Raw genomic sequence first — 21,891 nt, 5'->3', positions numbered from 1 at the left:
TTAGCACTTCTTTCAGGCTTTCTCAGCGTACTTTTTGGCTAGGCTTGAGGCTTTTAGATGCCCAGAAGACCTGCTACTAGAAAGAAGGCACCTCTGTTTTCCCCAATAAGTCCCATTGCCTGGGACCTAGGAGAACCTCTCAGCAGGACACCTGCCCAGATCCATACTTGACTGTGCAGCAGACAAAACTGTGTGGTGGGGGAGGAGGATCAGCAGACAGTGTGAGATCTGTCAATAGAATGTCTCCTCACAGTACTTGCTAGTTGGCTGTTAGATAAATACAAATGACTGTTTCTAATAGCATCTACCTGCATACTGTAAGATAGGAGAGTAAGGCAAATAAGTGTTTATTTCCATTTTTCATACACTTATTAAAATTGTCAATGTCATACAATGTCCAAAAAGTGATCTGAATTTCATTTCACTTTGCTTACAAATAAAATGTATACAACTCAGCTAAACACTTTTTTAATGCCAAATAATAAAATCATAATGTCTGTTAGTTTACCTCGCCATTTCATTTCCACTAGGATTATTGAAGGTTTTTAAATTTATTTTTATTTTTATTTTTGTTATAATGAGTATTTCTGTGGAGTCTGGAGATATTTAGTTTCTCACTTCTTTATCAATGTCTTCCCATTTTTCTTTCCCATCAGAAAGCCTACATAGTTCAAGTTAATAGCCATGTTGGTTCGTTTCAAGCAAAGCTTTTAATTTACTTTGTCATAAGAAAGTAAAAGTTTATTCTTAGACTAAAATGTTACTTGTCTTGAAATGAATAGAATTTTTCAGCGAATCACCATATATTTGCACACAAAATATGTTATGAATTATGAATAAATGCCACAATTGAAATAAAAGCATACCTTGATTAGATATTCATGCATATGTATATATAAGTATATACATACACCTAAATTTACTATTATTCATGCTTTACTACTCTAGTCAAGCTCTCCATTGTATATATTGATGGGGGTGAGGGGCGTTTAAAAGAAAAACACAATTGATTGGTTTGTTTACTCAAGATCTGAAACCCTCTGTTAAGAGTATTCCTCTTGTGTTGACAGCAGCTTAAATTTAGTTCAGAATATTGGTCTTGCCATATGAAATTTTAAAGAAATACTTATTTTAAAGGAAAATCCCTGTAGTATATTTAAGGCATTGATTTCTTATTTCATGTACCAAAATTCTGTGTCTATGCTTCAGCGCTGAACCCCAATGCCTCTTAATCAAATTGGATTTCACTTCATCTTTTTAATGATCCTCTTTATCAAGCTCTACTCTGGGCTATTATTAAAAATATTTCTGAATAAAAATGATAAATGCTATGAACTTTGTCTTCTCAGAGTGAATTCAAATGCCTTCTCCTAGAATGGATAGAGTCAATGGCAGCCTGAAATAATCAATTAACCTCTATCAGAACTCCCTGCTCTGTACAATTCTTTTTAACATTCGAAGCACCTTGGCAATGACCTTGCTTCTCTCTACTTGTGCTCCTTGAAAGATGTACACATTCCCTTTGGATACATTAAAACATGTCAAAAAATGTACTTTGGAACCAATGGCATTCTCATTGTAGCTGCTTCTTTATGAAGAACTGGTTAGTGTTTGAGAAATAAAGTGGCTTTTGAAGCCTATAACTAGTTCTGAAACTCTTGGTATTACCTATTTGTTTTGTAGGTACATATCTCTTGCCTTTCTGTACATCTTTTTCTGTGATTTTGTCTAACATTTTAGATAAAATGGAATATAATATTGAGTTTTACCATATGCAGAGTTTTATATGTCTTTAGTTAAACCATATATAACTTATAGGGTTTCAGACAAGTTAATTAAAATCTTAGTCTTGGCTTTTTTTGTGTGCAAATAAAATAAGGAATACAGAAATTTCCTTGAGTTTCAAGATTTAATTGTATGTGAAACATCTGTACACTGCCTGGTGAATGGTTACCACCTAATAAATATTATCTACTGTTTGTGATGACAAAAATATGTAAGCTGTAATAAAGAATAAAAAGCATTTATTTAAACAAAAGAGGGACTGCAATCTGAGGCACAGGTTCAGGCAGCAAGCTAAATTGTGCAACTACGAGAACAAAGAAAAGAAGGGCTTTTGAATGCTTGGACTGCATATACTCTCCTCAATCGGTCTTCTTTATGTAAATGAATGATTCTGGCTAGGTTAATAGGGATTGGTTGAGCCCAATATGCAAATAAAAGATGTTAATTGGCAAAACAGGTTGGCTCCTTTCAAAATAAGAAACTCATATGGCCTGGTTGTCACAGTGAGGAAGAGATATAGTTCAGGCACAGTTGAAAAGTTCAAAAGTTCATGGAGTATTAATGTATGGCAGCGTGTGGCAATGTGTGTGTGTATTGTGTGTGTGTGTGTAAGACAATCTACTACCTGGCCTCCCGGCTCCATATAATTCCTTTGACATAAATGTTTTCACCTTGTCAATCTCTATTGGCATTTGTTATTTACGAAAAAGGACTTAAAGCACTTGTTTATAACATAGTCTTGTTTGATTTATAAACAACTCGTTGATATAGGAATCACGTTTTAAATTTTCCACATGAAATAACTGAACACCAGATATACTAAATGCCTCAAGTTTCCATAGAAGGAATGGAGAAGCCTTAGATGTGGCCCAGGGTCATTTGACTCCAACCCTAAACCCTTCACACTCTACAATAGCTACGGGGAGGCCTAGAAAGGAGATATATCTTACAAGCTGATGTTGCCAATCCATCAGCTAAACTTATCAGCCCTGTTTTCAAAACATCAAAACTCCAAACCCTCAACAATTGGTATTACTTTCACTCTACCACACTGGTCTAAAGACCATTATTTGTTTATTGGATCATTGCACTTGCCTCTTACCTTGTCACTTTGATTCTGCTCTTGCCAGCTCCCACCCCAACACACAGAGTATATCATCAACACGTTAGACTACATGATATTTAATCTTAAATGAGGTCATGTTACTTCTCTACTCAAAATATTTTATTGGCATTTGCACGTGCCTCATTTGCCACAATGTTTTGTGAAAAAGTTAAATGGATATAAGTGGGTACATGGTTAAGTAAATATAAGTATTCTAAAATGATGTTTAGCATTTTATATACAAAAAAATGTAATATATGTATATTTTTATTCCCTTTAAAAATTTGTTATAATTTCTGCAGTTTTCATCTTAGCCATGTGTGATGGTCTAATGTTTGTATCTCCCCAAAATTTATATGTTGAAATGCTAACCCCCAAAGGTGATGGTTTGATAGGTGGGCCTTTGGGAAAGGCATAAGCCATGAGGGTAGAGCTCTCATGAATGGGATTAGTGCCTTATAAGAGGTACCAAAGAGATCCCTAAGCCTTTCACCATGTGAAGGTACAGCAAGAAGGAGGCAGCTATGAATCAGGAAGAAGACCCTCACTCAATAACGCTGGCCTTGGATCTCAAACTTCCAGGCTCCAGAACCATAGGAAATAAGTGGGTGTTGTTTATAAGTTACCTGGTCTGTAGTGTTTAGGTATAGAAGCCTGGATGGATTGAGGTACCATGACCATGGCATCTGTCTCCTCTTTCTGCTCCTCTGCCAAAAATGAAAGCTGCTGTGATTCGTGCATGTCTCTCTTACAAGGATCTTATCCTCATAAGTTACTCTGTGTCCTCAGTTCTCTGATGAGTTCAAAATAACTGTATCTTTATAGAATATCCAGTTGCTTTTGTAATTAGGCTAGGAGTGACATTTTCATTCCATTTGCCAGATCCTAAGTGGAAGCAGAAATCTTTCTAACTCTTCGAGATGGAACTTCAGCTCATTATTTTTCAGTCTGCTATCTTGGATACAAATTTATGTATCAGAAGGTACTCTTTCACATGGATTCCTTCTCAAGGATGTGGTTCTCTATATTTTATTAGTGCATGTCTGACCTAATCCTAAAAGTTTTAGATATCTTCTCTAGGTAAGTGGCAGAAACATAAACTGACTCTGATTACCAGGCAGATATCACAACAGTTTATACCAGTTCAGATGACTCATTTAAAGATGAAACTCTTATTTTTGATCCTCTATTTGAAAGCCCTCTAAAACACCTTTTATCTTTACCATATGTTTTTAATTTTTTCTTAATATTTATTTCACTCTGAATTTTCATTTGTGTCTCTCTTCCTGCCTAGGCTAATTTTGTTTGTCATGTTTCGGGAGACTGCCCCAGATTTTCAAATTTTTTCACGTCCAACACTTTTTGTGGCCCAAGTTAGCTAAATCTGACAGCTTTGAAATAACATTCAAATTATTTTTCCTTAAGTACTAATGGAACAAAAAGAGTTTAAATACATAAGTTAAATTAGCCTTTGAGTGTTTTTCGAGTACCTCTTATGTATCGATTTATTAGGGTGCTTTACACACAGTGGTAAACATCATTTTTTTCACCATCATAAAATTTATGGACTAAGAATTGGAACTATATATAACCTAGAAGTCACGCAAATATTTTTGTTTTCTATCATATGCATGTATTGGCACATATAGATATATAAATTCAGTATACATATTTTAAAGAAAAAAGTATGAGAGAAATGTTCTAACTCGGTAATAATAAAGATATCACTAGTGTGTAAAAAATGAAGGTGAAACCAAACAAATGAGAAGATATTGAACTTTCCCATCCATCAAGAAGTACAAGTTAAAATATTAAGGTTAGATGTTATTCTATTATTAAACAAAACAAAATGAAACAAAACCCAATGGAAAAATACAGAGTCTTAGGGAACTTGATTTAATTTTATTTATTTTTTTGTGTCTAAACTGGAATAAGCAACTTGGAAAACAATTTAGCAACACATTTTAACGATCATAAAGTATTTATATTTTTACTTAATAATACTGTTCCTTTAAATATATAACAGAATAATTTAATATAAAATAATAATGTTAGTGAATAAAAACGTTTGTTGCATATTTTTCTCTGACAAAACATAGTACAATTGTTATTGGTTATTTTTCAATATAGCAAAATAGTAAAATTATTTTTATAATTCTTCTCCTACATTGTGTTGCTAATCCCTTTTGCAAAGGTCAAAACCTTAGCATACTTTGTCCATCTGTATTCATACACACTCAAATTTAATGCCTGTTCATAACTTCTCTCCTCAGTTGTAAGCGCCAACATTTCTCCTTCCTCTTTAGAGACTCACCTGAGTTTCCTCCTACAAAATGAGACAATGAAAATATCTTCTTCTAAAAAAATTATAATAAGTGGAGATTTTAGTTGAATACAATATTTAAAAGAATTAACAGGGAAGGTCTTAACTGGTTGCACTCTGCAAGGCCCCAGCAGTGTGAGCTCTGAACCAAAGGATTTTTAAAATTTTAATTATTATGTTTAATTATTTTGATGGCTAACATGCACAAAATAAAAGGAAATGATGAAATTCAACCTCAGTCATACACCCAGAAAGAAAATTCATTCCAACTCAGGACATTAGTTCTATCTGAGACTGGATGGTGTGTAATGGGATGAGAAATCTTTTTTTTTCTTTTGCATTTTATGCCTTGTGCTGTTTTCCTCTAAAGATTACAAATAAAGCTGATTCTCCTATCTTCTAATAAGCTGCTTCAACAAAAATTCTACATCAAATGCAGTTTAAAGTCTCTATAGCATTTGTAGTAATTTAGCAAGATTGAAATAATGATGTTTTTAATGGGATTTTAAAATAATTGTTCTAGTGCTTAAAGCAATCTTTAATGATACTCACCTCATGTGGACCAAGTGATTTTGATATTTGAGAAAGAAAATATGACATAAATTTACTTATGTAAAATCTTTACATTACTTAAGTGTATCAAGCTTTTTGTGATTTAAAAAAGAATAAATGATTCACATTTGTGTACAAAAATGTAGCTCTGCTTTAGTGATTTTAATATAGCTTATTAGAAAACCACGATTATTAAATAAACAAGGTGGAAAATTGATGTAGATGCAATAGTGTTTGATTTTTGTTGTATTATTTAGTTTTGGTGCGTATGTTTGTAGAAATTTTCTGCTACCTGTAGGTAACACACTTCACTCTTTAAATAATTCACCAATGCATAAAGCAGTGCCTATTGTTTAACAAATCCAAATCTACTGCTCTCCCATTTAAATTTCTCTTTGTAGTAGTGTCTTTTCTGTAGAGAATTATTTTCTATTTTGAAATGGTCTTATATAGGCACTTAAAATTATTTTAACACAGAATTAAAATTTGCTGATATGCATCAAATATATATAGATTATTATTAATATTTGGAACTTATTTCTCATGATTCACAAATTTAAAAAGCTACTAATATACATATTATTAAAGGATATAATAATACCCACATTAGGATATTATGCTAAATAAATAAAATATTGGATTAAAATAACCCAACACTGTATTTGAAACACAAAAAGCACTCAATAAGTGCTATTTTCTTTATTTTTTTCCTGGGCGTTTCACAGTTACAATCACTTAAAAGAAAAGGAAACAAAACATGAAATAAAGGTATAATAGAAATTATAATCTTAGATTTTATACCATCGACTTTTATAGCATTTCACAATAAGAATGTATTTTAATTGTTATGTTAATATACAAAATTTCTAAGATATGAGTGAATATCTTTTGCTGTGTTTATTTTGTTAGTTAAGGATTACTTCATCTTTCTATTATTTTTTTTGTCTGGGATAAACTGTGTAAAGGAGAAGATTGTTTTGTTTTCTTAAATATTTGGTAGCAATTGCTAATTAAACTGCCAAGGCCTTATAGTTGTGTTTTGGAGGATGTGTTTGTGTGTGGGCTTTGTGTTTGAAATACTGATGAAAACTTTTTAAAAAATTTATTTATTTTAATTAGTTTCAAGTATACAGTACATTGGTTAGACATCTATATAGTTCATAAAGCTATCCCCCAGTTGCTCTCTCTCTCCTTTGACCCTCCACATAGCCAATGTATTCATTCTAATTGCATTCCCTATGCTATGCTTTCCATCCCCATATCCATCTACCAGCTACTAATTTGTACTTCTTTAACCTCATTCTCATTCCAGCCCCCAAACACCCCTCCCCTCTGTCTGTCATCAAATTGTCCACTATATTTGTGAGTCTGTTTTTGATTAGTTTGTTCTTTTAATTTCTTAGATTCTGCATGTAAGTGAAATCATTTAGCTTTTATCTTTCTCTGTCTGACTTAAATACCTTCTAGGTCAATCAAAGCAATATCTTTTTCAATCTCCTTCCTTTTAGTCTGTGTGTGTCTTTTAATATGAAGTGAGTCTCTTGCAGGCAATATATGTAGGGGTCTTGTTTTCTTATCCTTTCAGCCACTGGTTGGAGCACTTAATTCTTTTCCATTTAAGGTACTTATTGATAGGAATGTAGTTGTTACCATTCTTTATTTTTGTATGTGATACATGCTTTTTCTTCTTAAAGAAGTCCTTCCAACATGCACAATGAGCTATTCCTGTTTCTTATGTCTTCTTGATTCAGTTTAAGTAAGCTGTATGTTTCTATATATTTCTTCAGTTCAGTTCATGTAAATTTCAGACTGGAGTTGCCATTCTTCTAGCTGTGAGTTAGAAAATATCTATGTCATAGATGATTTTAAGGGTAATTATTAGCTTAGCTCATATAAAGAACCTGAATATAGTAAAGATTTAGAAAATACTTGCTTCTAATCTTATCAATAAGATAATGAAGATAATAATCTTTTAAACCCTCTAATTAAACAAAAATACATGGGAGCTCCTTTATTACTGAGCATAGGGCAAATATTACATTGAAGACACAGGAAAACAATAACAAAAAATATTCATTGACCACATATTTAACGTTGATCATTTTTACACACTATCTCATTTGATTCCTTCAAGATTCTCAAAAATTAACCGTTTTACAGCAGTGAAGATTCTCCTTCAAAGTCCAATTACCAGTAAATATTCAGCCACTATGGGAACCCATATCAGTTGGTTTATGAGTCCACTATTCTTTCTACTCCCCATACATAATTTCCAAATATTATATTTGCTCTAAAAGACTAGGTAACTGATGATATGTGATCAGAATGTATATTTGTAAGAAAAATATATTATACAAAAATAGAGGGCTTGGTTTTTCCCACTAAGAGCCAGAAAAATAAATGTAAGGCTGGGTCCAGAAGAGTTCCGAAACCAGGGATATACTTGAATGAGCATAAATCAGTAGATTGTTTTGTCTGAATGGTATGCATTACATTATCTATTACTCCACAAGTAATGGTTACCAGACATAGAGCAATAATTTTTTATTCCATTTTTTTGTTGTTTGTTTTTATACAGGAGGCACAGTTCACAGTAAAAAGAGCAATGGCTTGAGTATTAGAAGGCCTAAGTTCTGGTCTTTATCTCTCACGTTGGTTGGAGTTATCTGGACAACTCATTTCCGCTCTTTGAGTCACTAGATCTTAAATTTTTAATTTAGGGAGTTGACCGAGATGACTTTAAAGCTCTTTTAAGTTCACCGTTTTATTTGGACTGATCATATCATCGAGTCTTCCTATATTTCCATTTCCTGTCATTGAATCACAATATGCCAACTAACAAATTGTTTGGATGACCAAAGTAGAAAAAACATATAAAGAAGATGAGAAGAGAAACAAATATATCTTTATAAACGTAATGGAAAGTAAGCTTCCTCTCTGAAATGTGAAAGGCGGAGACTATATTCTCCAAAATAACAGTGGCAGAGAAGCACAGAAAACAAGCTTTTATGATCTCCCTGTTGTCAGAGGGTTTCAGCAAATTTCAAATCTTTCAAGCCAGTCTGAATATTTAGTAGTCATTGTTTGAAACATAATTACATCTACATAAAATAAAAGTTCTGAAAATGTAATTTTAAGTGTTCAAAGTGTTTTAATGTGTAAAAATATATGAGAAACTAAAGAGCCATCCAGTGATGGGATTTTAAGAAGATAATTAAGCCACTTCATGATAGAAATGTTTTTTTAAAACAATCTGTGCTAAAGTCTCTTCATTGACTTTATCGTTAGAATGGAATGTTATCATAAATGGAATTTTAAGAATAAATATTAACTGATAGAAATTCCTGTTACATTATTTTGTTTCTGAAAACGAAAGGAATTAGTTTAATTAAGTTGATTAGAAAAGAGAAGATAAAAATCCATGAATCCTCTTCAAGTTCAGTAAGCTTAAAAAACTCATAATTTTTAATATTTCAGTAATAGATCTCTTTTTTTTGTATATTTTTAATCCATTTATTTGAGGATTTGGGATAGGAAGGAAACTAGGTATCAGTTGGCCATTCATTGACTAATTTGTCTTCCACCTTCTGTATTTTGACATAATTTCTATTTAATTGGTGAAATTTTATCAGAAAAATTTCTCCATTCTATTATATTTTTATACCAATTGATTTCATCTAGATTCTTAGGAGAGTTTATTTATTGATATGATTTTTATTTCTCTGTTTCTGTTTTCCATTTTTTACTAATAAATATTTTAATTTAAAGAGAGAGGTCACTTGACTACTGTTAATCGATATTTAATCATAATATTTCTATTTGAGTGGATTTGATTTTCAAAAATTATCAATGTTATTTAAATAATTAAATGTTAAATAAAGCAATCCATAGTATTATTTTAATGGTAAAATAAAAATAATATTAATTTTTAACAAAAAAAGTTCTGTTATTACTATTCTAGAAGGTCTAACCAAGTGGCTTTGCTAATAGTGCTTCAAAAACTTGAATTTTGGGTACAATATTGGATAGAACCAATGGAGCAGAAACTCTGGGGTTATGGTCTATATATCTCCATTTTTTAAAGATCAAGGGAAATTTTAAAACACTGACAAATTTTAGAACTCTTATTCTACAACATGGAAAAAAAGATATTTGTAATTATAATTTTCAATAAGGTAACTCAATAATCATTATAAATAGAAGATATAATATTATATATGAGATTGTTTTCCTGGAGCATCCAATAAAATAAATTGAGACCTTTTAAAAATTGTTAGGCAATTTTAAATGTTTGGTGTTAAAATGTATATATTTTAGAAATAGTTTTTATATAATCTAGTAAAAATTATAAAATTATTCTTGAAGATGATTTTATTAAAGATTATTTTATCAAAATAAGAGTATAAAGTAAATAGAAATATAATAGAAATGTATAAAAGTAAAAAAAAGAAAATTATTTAAAAAGACATTTTTAACGTCCTGCTTGCAAAATAATGGAGTGGCATATACGTAAATCATCGCATCACAACAAGCAACTCTAAGCATTACAGAAAAACAGATAATATTAAGACAATATTGATAAATCTTACTATTCTATTTTTTAAATCTGTAATTCAAATATTACCATAGATAAATTAAAAAATAAAACATGTAAATAAATGAATCATATCTGACAGATGATAGGGATTTTAAAAAGTACTCTTAAAATCGGTAATCAGAAGATGAAAACACAACTGGAATTATTAACAAAGCCTATAATAAGCCATTTACTAAAATAAAAACAAATGGCAAATGGACATAGGCATAAATATTCAAACTCACTAGCAATCAAAAAATGCAATTTATAAAGAATGCAAACCAATTTTTTTACCCACTGATTTTGAAAAGAGTTTTACAACTAATTCACTAGGTGGAAGGTGAAGAGAAATGAGCACTTTCAATCATTGCTGACAGGCATGTTAATTGCTAGAAACTTACTTTACTTCAATTTAGAAATATTTATCAGAAGTTCTGAAAATGTTCAAGTAATTTTTACTTTCTGACTAATTATAAATACATGCAACAATTTGGTATAATGGCAAATGATATATAAGATTTTTAAAAATTAGAATGAAAATTCTAAATATCTACCAGGGAGAGAAAGATTAAATAATTTATGAGCACAGATACAGAACTCCAAACAAAATATAATTTTTAAAAACATACATAAATACAAGCAAACAAAATGAGATAATGCATGGCTCAATAGTAAAGATAAGACTTGAGAATTATGAATAATTCAATTACGTAATTTTGTGTATCACAAAACATTCATGTTTTGCAGTTTGTGTTATCAAGAAAGTCAAGAAAGTAGATGACTTGCATGCTTTTAGATGTACTAAAAGTGAGTTTCTATTAGAGCATAGTAACATATTTTATAATAATAAGTAACACTATGTTCATATATTTAACATGAACTAATTTACTCCCCCTGACAGGCCTCTAAAATCATACTGATTATTATATATGTTGATAAATGAGAAACTCACTCATTAATTATTGATGGAAATGGAGTCCAAAACTTGATAGATTGTCTCTTGAATACAACTGTATCTCTGAGATAAGGCATATCTACTATACTATCAGCAATAATTTATCTAAAAAGAGAAATAAAATTTATCTAAACAGAGAAACAAAATATCAAGTTATTTTTTTAAAAAATATTAGTAAGAAACTCTAGCAGAAGATAGTATGAAAAATAAGGAAAGGAAGAAAGTAAAAGAGATTATACTACTATAAAGCACACTAGTGATAAAGGAATATTGTGACGACTAGAATACATAAAACAAATTTAAAAATGAAAGAAATTAATACATTTCTAGAAAAATAGAAATTTCTAAAAATTTTCTAAATTTAAATTGAAAACATATTGCTTTAAGGCTTTAAAAAATATTTTAGTGGTAAAAATATTGCTCTAAAGTTTTAGATCATGATGATTCCCTAACAGAGGCATTTTTAACTTGTTCTAAAAAGAAACACACTATAAACATACCATAAAATAGCCTTACTCATTTAATAAGATTAATATAAACTTAATTCCAAAATCAGGTAAAAATATAAAAGATATTGAACTTTTCATTCTTTGCTGGTAGAACTAAAAAATGGTAGAGCCACTCTGAAAGACAGTTTGGTAATTTCTTACAAAACTAAACATACACTTATCATTTGATAAGAGTCATACTCCTTGGTGTATACCCAAATGAGTTGAAAACTTACATCTATCTGCACACAGGTGTTTATAGCAGCTTTATTCTTAATTGCCAAAACTTGGAAACAACCAAGATGTCTTCCTTTAGGTACGTGAGTAAATAAGCTGTGGTACATCTGGACAATGAAATATTATTCAGAGTTAAGAAGAAACGATCTATCAAACCATGAAAAGACATAGAGAAACCTTAAAATGTGTATTACTAAGTGGAAGGGGCCAGTCTAAAAATGTTACGTACTCTGATTCCAATTACATGACATTCTAGAAAAAGCAAATCTATGGATTAAAAAGATCAGTGGTTGCCAGAGGTTAAGAAGGGAGGAAGGAATGAACACGCAGAGCACAGAGGATTTTTAGGGCAGTGAAACTACTCTGTATGATACTATAATGGTGGATCCGTGTTATTATACATTTATTCTAACTCATAGAATGTATAACACCAAGAGTGAACCATATCATAAACTATGGACTTTGAGTAATAATTTACTACTAAAATGTAAAGATCTTAATTGAAAGCAGAGTATAAAATTATCAAATTCTTGACATCATGAAACTTAAAATCTAGTGAGAGGAAACAGATTATGAACCATCATAAAGTATGCATCTACTGGAATTAAAATTGATAGAGAAAAATATATCAGAGTAAACCTACCAGGGAAAGAGTAGGTTTTTCCGTTATATTATGAGCTGATTAGATGATGAAGTTGATGCTATTAGTGCCACACACTAATCTCCATTCTAGTGACTAGGTAGGGGAGAAAGTAAATAATGAATGTCAGTCACGGCCCTTAGGATCAGCTCTTGCAGTAAGAGCTGTAATTTATCCCACTAACCCTGGTCTTATGTGTTTTTCCAGAAGATGTGACCAACCAGATAAGTTCACTCTCTCCATTCCTCCAGGTGCAGTTTAATGTGAATAGGAATTGCATTTGAGCAAGGGGTGAATTTTAGAAGATATTGTAGGTGATTTCCTAATATTCCTTTTATTAACTGGTACCAATTTGACTGGCAAAACTGCAAAAATCTGATAATGCTATGGTACCTCGTGTTAGGCAAAACTACACAGTTTAATGTGCAAGATACTTTAAAAACACCATGGCAACAACATAATAAGACTTCACAATTGACAAAGGTAGCTGAAATTTCAAGATCGTATTAAACACATAGCAACCCCTTATGTTTAGGGGTGGGTGACAAATCATATGGAGATGGAAATAAAAGAGAGATTATAAATGAATTGAGAGCAGCTATTGGTGGACAAATGGTAGTCACATGAACTTAGAAGTGTGATTAACACCTGGATCCTATGGTAAAAAATGTTGGGAGGGGGGCAAACATTTCTATCTCCATTGTCTTTAAGCTAAAGGGTTAATAAAATTAAAAATGTGGCTACGTATGGAAGAAAATCATTAATTTATTCATTTAACAAATATCGAGCACCTATTATATGTTAGACATCCTGCCACTTGAGGATAAAATAGACAGCTCAGTTTCAGCCCTTGAAGACCCTGGATTCTTTGGGTAAACAGACATGTTTATCAGCCTTTATAGCACAATGAGACATTACAATGCAAGGAGCCATACAAATGTGAGGGAACTGATGGATTCTCTCTCTAGACGACACATTATTTAATCACATACACTCTATACTTCCATAGTAATAATATTAATTGCACTTTTTTCAAATTGCTCATTTTTTTTTGGATTGCTTGGAGACAGTCACCTGGTCTGCCTTGCTTGTTGCAATACCATAGAAAGTGTAGGATGTAGTTGTTGCTCCATAAATATTCATAAAATTAGCAATTTTCTGGTTAAAATTTTAGAAGTATGAATTTCAATGAAAGAGCCATTGTTGATGATACAGAAAAATGCTGACTTGCCCAAATTTTCAGTAAACTAATAATGACTTTGAAATTACAAATAATTATTTTTTTTGTTTTTACCAATATCCCAGTGTGTAACAATTTCTAAATTTAACCATTGTAATTTAATGCTGACATTCATTAATATAAAATTACCAGAGCAGGGTATGCTATTATGCTGTAATTTATTTTATTATATTTTGAATGTTTTGGCATCAGGCATGGCATTAGTTACTGAGGATAAAACAAATGAGTTAAATATGCACTCGGTTCTTCAGGAGCTCACAGACCATCTGCTGTGACATGTACGTGAATTCATTCAATGTCTTCAGATACGTGGAAAGTGGTTCAGGAACACAGAGAAGAAAAGGAAACTGTGAAGTTGAAGAAGCCAAGGGCAATCCACAGGAAAGATAATATTTGAGCTAGATAATAAAACAGGAGTCTGTCATCTGGATTATTAGGATAAGGCATCTAGGAAGTATATAAACAACATATTTAGGGAACAAAATTAAGGAATATATCTCAGGAGCTGGGAGGAATCAGGTTTAGCTAAAACATGGGTTGTTTTTGTGCGACTGACTCAGGATGATGAGCCCGTAAAGACAGTATGGGTCCCATTTCTAAAGAGCAGAATTTCAAGTTTATTCAGGAGGCAATGGGAGGTGATCAGCAACCTTAAAGTTCTTTCATTTATTTTTTTTGTAGAGTTGTAGTTTTCTAACTCACTAAGTTTCTGGTATCATTTAAAATTGAAGGTAAAAGGGCCTGAGAGTTCATACCTTAACTATTATTTTCTTGACCACATACTAGCACTTGGATCTGGCTTATAGATTTAAGTAATTCTGGTACACTATTTTGAGGTTCATATTTTTGTCTAGGGTTAAACATCTCAGGGCTGGTTTGCTAAATTAGAAATATAACTAAACTATCGATATCTCAACTTGACAAAAATCCATATTTACCCACATATATTCTGCTGCAGACATTAAAATTCTCTATGGAGAATGGAAATTTGTCGCATGTATATATGGTAGAATAAATTAAATAAAAAAGAGTAATGTGATGCTGCAGACAAGATAAATGATGTGTAAATCAAGATAGTAAATGTTTCACTGGGCAATAATGAAGTGTTATAGATTTGCTCTCTCCTGATGTATAAGAAATTGATTAGCTAAATTTCAAATTCACAAGGTAACTGACTGACACTCATTTTGCATGATTCCTGAAAGGATGTTTAAGATACAAGACAAAAGTCAATTACAATCTTAACTCAAAAAATAATTTCTCGCCTGTATATTTGACATGTGAGCTTTGAGGATGCAAGAATTATAGAAAAGGAGAAAGAACATTTCAAATGTGACAACTGTCCTAACAATGAATTGCTTAATTGCCTTGCTTATTCTGTTAACATGCATATTACAGACAATATGGGTATAGAATGCCAGCATTTTTGGGTATTTTGTTATACTTCGAGAAGTATATGGTAATCATTGTATGTGTAATATCTTTCCTTGTAAATTTCTTAAGATATTTTCATGAATAAGATGATAACTCTGGAATCAGTGCTACAGTTTGAGTAATTTGGAAACACTGATGAAGTGGATACATAGGAAACTGAGAGTCTTTTTGTTCTACTAGCAACTAGTGACACAAAATTTGTGTGTGAATAGGACATTTGTTTACTTTCAGTAAGGCAATTTGAACTCATTTATTAACTCTTTTTTCTCAAGGTTTTTATGATATAAGTAAAAACTATGAAATAAATATGAGGACATATGTACTGTTAATGAAGCATATCAGATATCAAAAATAGGTTTCAAATTCAGGAACCGAGTGTAAATGGCAATTCATTACATTTCGTAACACAGAACAAGACCACATGGAAAGGAAATTAATGGAGTTCCCTGTGGATCTGTACTCATAGAAACAAACACAAAGAAACAAATTGTAAGCAGCAGGGGCTGAGAATCATGAGAAACTTTGAGATGGTGAATTGAGGGTAACTTGAATAACTTGAACAGTTCTCGACTATACTACATCAACAACAAACCAATTTACCCTGGCATACATAATAATTATTCTTTTAGCACAAATAAATAGCGAAATAAACCTTGAAAATTGCTACAACCAACTCCTGAAGGCTTAAAGAAAGAGGAACAGTTCCTCCACTAACTCAGGCATGATTAGCAAAGCAGTGTACTCCCCATTTGGTATAGCCCCCCTCTGTGCAGATTTTCCATTTCCCATTTACAATTAGGCAAACTGAGTAAAAACACCAACATATGATTCAGTTAAGAAGTAAAAGGAGGAAACTTATAAGGAGTCAGAAGAAATATCTCAATATGAAATTATTTTAGTCTATAAGCAATAAAACAAAAAAATGCATTTTTTTTAAGATTGAAGAAGATTAAGGTAAAATGATAAAATCAGCAAGTAAAGTTATGGATGAAAAATGTGATTAAAATTTTTAAACTTTAAGAATTATAAATAGGGAGAAAATAAAAGTATACTTAGGGAAGTCCTGTGGCTCAGCTTCTCCTGTCCTCACTTCCTTCAGGTGTCAGCTCCAAGATCGCCTCACCTGTGTGGTCTTCCTGAACTTTCTTTTGTAAATCTAGAGCCCATTCTTGTACTGTTTCATGTTTTATTATTATCACTTTCTAATGTAAAATATATTTACTTGTTTACTAACTTATCGCTGGATGACAGGGCCTTTTTTGGTTTGTTTTCTGTTCTTTCACTCCATAACAGAACCATCCATCACACTTTGCAGCTGCTTAAAAAATTATCTTTAAGATAAAGAAATGAGAGCTAGTGAGAGATCACCTCTGACCACAGAGGCTTTCCTAACTAAAACCATCACATTGGCAAAAGGGTTAATCTGTCTTTCCAGAAATCAAATAACTTTGTTTTAAAAAGTCTATTTGAAGGAAGACCACACAAAACAATGCCCATCTCTCTTGTGCTAGTTCTTCAGGAATTATCTTTCACGTTAAATTATCGAGGCCCTATGTGAAACCACATAAGTTTCACTGAGTTTATAATGCATATGTCCTGAACTTCATGTCCCTCCAATGCTTTTAGACTTTCTTTTATAATCTTTACCAAGTAGTTTTTGCCATACATGCACATCAGAATCATCTATGAGTATCTGACAAAATTACAAAGGACCAGGTCCTTCCTACACCAATCACACCAAATTTCTGGGTAGGACTTAGGTATTTATAATTTTTAAAAACTCTCTTGGAGATCCTGATAGAGTTAATGTTGAAATCCACTGCTTTATCACTTTCTCTTTTTCCCCAGAATAGCTAATGGTTATCTGTATTACCCACCAAAGATAGTTGATTTGCATTCTTTGCATAAACTTTCGATGATCAGTTTTTTAACATAAATACTAAAAGGCAATTGAGATATGGTTGGGTACACCATAGGTTATGTTTATGACACTACTTATACAGAGATTCACTTTAAACTACTCTGATCTTTCTACCTAGCTCAGAGTGATTTCATACGCTCTAGTCTATCTCCAAAGTAGTGACAATTAAGGCCTTCTTTTACACCGGGAAAAGCACTCAGTGGTCTTCAAAAGCTTACAAACTGGCTTACAGCTTTAGCTGAGCTGACATCTCAGGTTATGACCAAATAAATAAGTAGCAGATGAGGACAGAGAAGATCACACTCCCATGGGTAGTGGAAGATACACGGGCACTTCACTAAAGCACAGGAAATACAGTGGCCCTACTCACCTAGAGGCCAGATAGAGCATGCAGTGTCTCAGTGAGGATTCATTCTGAGTGAGATGGTAAACTCTGCTCCTGCATAGACCTCTCTTATAGCCAATGCACCATGCTCTACTGAAATCTGATGAGGTTGTCATAGGTAATCACAAATTAAAAACTTTTAAAATTATTCCCTCTCTATTTTCTCTTTAGAACCTTAGCATGGTGCCTTGAAAATAGCAAACATAAAATAACTCTTTCCTTCCTTGTGTATGATACCAGAACATGACTGTGGGGATGCCTCAGACTCAAGACACACAAAGACCTTTTGCTCATTTATCCCCTGGAAGAAGGCCGAGGGTAGGAAGCAAATTTTGGTACCCTCATTTTACTTGTCATATCATAAGCTTCTCCATTCACCTCATTAAATTTTCAGAGTCATTCCACCACTTAAACTTTGGAAAATATATTCTGCTACATGTCTAATAATACATTTTGCAATTCAATCTTATGCTGGCTTACACATTTTGTTCCCCAAGGAAGGATGTCCCAATAGGGAAATCCAATAATGTTCTCTGGGTGCTTACTAAAAAAAATGACGATTCTTGGGCATCAAATTCAGACATATTAGTATATTTAGGGATAGCATCTAAGAATCTTCACCTCTATGGATTTTAATGCACATAAATCTGAGCTACAGGAAACTAAGGAAACAAATAGGACATCAGAGTATAAGTACACAGATAGTTAAATGCACTTGGAAACAATGTTCATTTCCATAACAGTTAGCAGGACTAGCCAATGCAAAATGAAAATGTTGGGCCACTTGTTCAAAAATTATAGAGAATTTCAAGACAGCAATAGCAGAGTATTAAATCAAGTGTAGGACACTTTTAAGTGTGGAGGCCAGTCCTACTGCTCAGGTTGCACACCCTTAAAGCTGGCTCCAATTGTTGTATGCAATGTTCTATGCTTGCTATTTAGGTTAATTTTGTTAACTGTCTCATTCAAATCCATGACTTCCTTGCTATATATTTTTTCTGCTTGTTTTATCAGATATATGTGTGTATATATATATGTATATGTATATATATATACATATACATATATATATATATGTCTTCCATGATGATTGATGATTTATCTATTTCACCATTTAATTCACTATCTAATTCACTATTTATACTTTTAGAAATTATTTTATTAGGTTCAAAAAACTTAAAATTTTATAACTTTCTTGTGTTTTATCTTTTATTGTTATGAAATAACTCTCTTTACCTCCTTCTTTATCTCTGTTAATTCTTTTTCTCATTATATGTTGGGCACTATTTTCATTTAAAATGTTTTCCACTATTTTACTTTCAATCATTCTATGTCCTTATATTTAAAGTGTGTCTCTTTTAAACTCTATAAGTTAAGTATATGTGTATTATAATGTGTAATACATATTATATAATATAATAAAGTTATTTAGCCTGACAATTTTTGTCATATATTAATACATTTGTCACATTATAATACAATCATTATATGTAATTATATGTAATATATATTATAATATATTCAGTCTGACAAGTATTGTTCTTAATTAGAATATTGATCTATACTGAGTGTAATTATTAACATTTGGTTTAAAATCTCAAATCATTTGCTCTATATCTTACGTGCGCTATGCTTCTTTCCCTCTTTTCTTGCCTTTTATTTAATCAAATAAGCATAATTATTTCCATTTCTCACCCCCCATTAACTTGCTGATTTACTAATTATTTATAGCTTAGTGCTCTCTCCCCCATTTATTAGGAGTTATATAATTTTTACCTCATCTCTTTCTCCCCCTAACTATAATATATAAAATATCAAAGAGACTCAAAGAGGATCTCCTTTTCCCTCTCTTGATTCCGATGCAGAAGATTTTTTCTTAAGCACACCCATGACCTTTCCATCAACCTTATACTTATTCTTGCCTGGGAAATTGTAACAAAGACCATATTTTCTGTTTCAATCTTTATTCTTTTGTTTTACATCTCAAATTATTTACAATCCAGATTGAGAAGATTAGTGATAACAATTCTGAGAGACAGACACCTCAATAAAGATTGTACCTATTGTGTTATGTGAACCACTTGGTTCAGATCTCAAAAGAATAACAAAGAATATAGAAGGAAATTCACACACCTTCAAGATTCTGAAGTCTGATAACAATGTCTTTTTAACACATCCTCAAGGAGAGGAGCTCCCTGTGTACTTGAATTTCACTGAAGGTGGTGTCAATTGTACATGTTGTTATGCATCTTGTTAGATTCTGGCATCACTGATATATAAAGGTGTTCATCCTGTCAAATGAGGGTGATTAATATAGTAAAAACCTCTTGAGTTATTTTCCCAGTCTGCTTGTTACTCCTATATAGATGGCTCAGTTCAGTCATGTTACTCCCCTGTAATTCTCCAAAGACACCGTAGCCTTTATCTTCTAATTCTGAACATTGGAAAGACTGAGCAACTGTTAGTTTTTGAGAGCTGAGTTAAATTAGTAAAAACTCTAAAGGGAAAATCTACAAATTCCAAAAGTTAGGGATCCTTATTCTAATACTCCTCTAAGCATCTTATTTCTTTTCTTACATTATAATACTCTTTCTAATGCATTCTTTCCCCGCTTTTCTCCAAGGTTAACTCAAGTTGACAACTAATAACACAAAAATAGTAGAAAGATCTACTATATCTTATGTCATTTTCCAGTAACTATGGAAAGTATGCTATACCAATCACAGTGTAAAATATATAACACTGACACAAAAGAAACATTGTCTAGATAGCTTTAAAAACATCTAAGTTGACATTGTCCATGTATTCAAAATTCAAACAGAGAATTGTGTATTCTCTCCCTGTGTGTGTATGCATGTATGTATGTATGTATGTATGTATGATCTATCTATCATCTATCTATCTACCTATCATCTATCATTTATCTATCTATAAATGAGAAAAAAGGCATATATTCAAGAATCCTTGGCTGTTTGTCTTTGAATGTAATAAATTTTTAATGAGTTAAATTATAACAATTCCTAATTGATGGTTACTCAAATATGTAATTGTCTTTTACTTTATAAGTGTGTACGTATGTGTATATTTTGATGAGTATGTTTATGTGTGTGTGTGTTGTGCTTATACTGAGTATATGAAATAACAATGAATATGAGAAATGAAGGAATGAACAGATTTTGTATTTTAGTTATGTGCATGTGTGTGTGCAAGAAGTGGCCACTTACATGCATGTGTAATACAGACACTGTCATTAGATACTGGAATTAATTATTTAAATAATGTGACTTACTTTTCTAGATCCTAAATATATATTTACAGATACTGAAAATAGATGAAGACAAGTAATTAACAGCACTCTAATAGTTTTAATGATAGAAACAGATGTTCACATTTAAGGCATCAAATTTGCGCGGTTATCATTGAACTGCTGCTGCCTGTGAGCGATGGTGTTTAGGTTCTCTTTTTCATAGGAGAGAATATTGTAATGCAGATTATTGTAATTGTCTGAAAATATCTCCATGGCTGACAATACTTTTTTTTTTCTCTTTTTCTACTCACTTTTTCTTTGATAGTTAAATGCGGACTGCATTTACAAGCACAGTTATGTTCTTTCTTGTCTATTATGCTGCGTTTAAGCATAATTGCTTAAAGAAAGCCTATTGAGACCTCTTCAAGCTCAAGTTCCTCATTTCCACCAAACCCAAGAAAAGATAATCTATATATTATGTTTTCTTTAACATTTCATAAATTAAAAAATGATATTAGTGATAAATCATCCGATTAAGCAAGATTAGGATTAAAGTTGAAAAAAGCAGAATCTAAGAATTTAAACTGAAAATTCTGACTTAGGAGTAGTTGACCTTTTTGTCGTAGAAAAATCAAAGATTCTCTATAACGGCTTACTTTTTTGCAAATAATAATTTTGCTAAACCCAATCTTATACAGTTCAATTTTCAGTGGGTCAGAGTAGCCCTCATTTAATTGATGAAAACATTTCTTTCCATTCCTGAATTTATATTTCCCATCAGTAATCAATTGAGATCTTTAAAGATTCAAGAAATCTATTGTGGGACAGTTTTATTTAGTTATTTGGATAGTTCTGACATTTTCATAATCAAAATTTCTTTAATTTTTTTCTGCACACTATGTAACAACCCCAAGAAGATGTTTTTAATTGGACTATAGCTATTTAGGAAACATTTAAAAATCTTCTCATATAGGAAAATTATTTCTCTTGCACCAGTCCAAGA

The sequence above is a fragment of the Pteropus medius genome, unplaced genomic scaffold (genome assembly GCF_902729225.1).
Source record: "Pteropus medius unplaced genomic scaffold, Ma_sr-lr_union100, whole genome shotgun sequence".
Lineage (NCBI taxonomy): Eukaryota > Metazoa > Chordata > Mammalia > Chiroptera > Pteropodidae > Pteropus > Pteropus medius.
Note: the sequence above shows the minus strand (reverse complement) of the source record.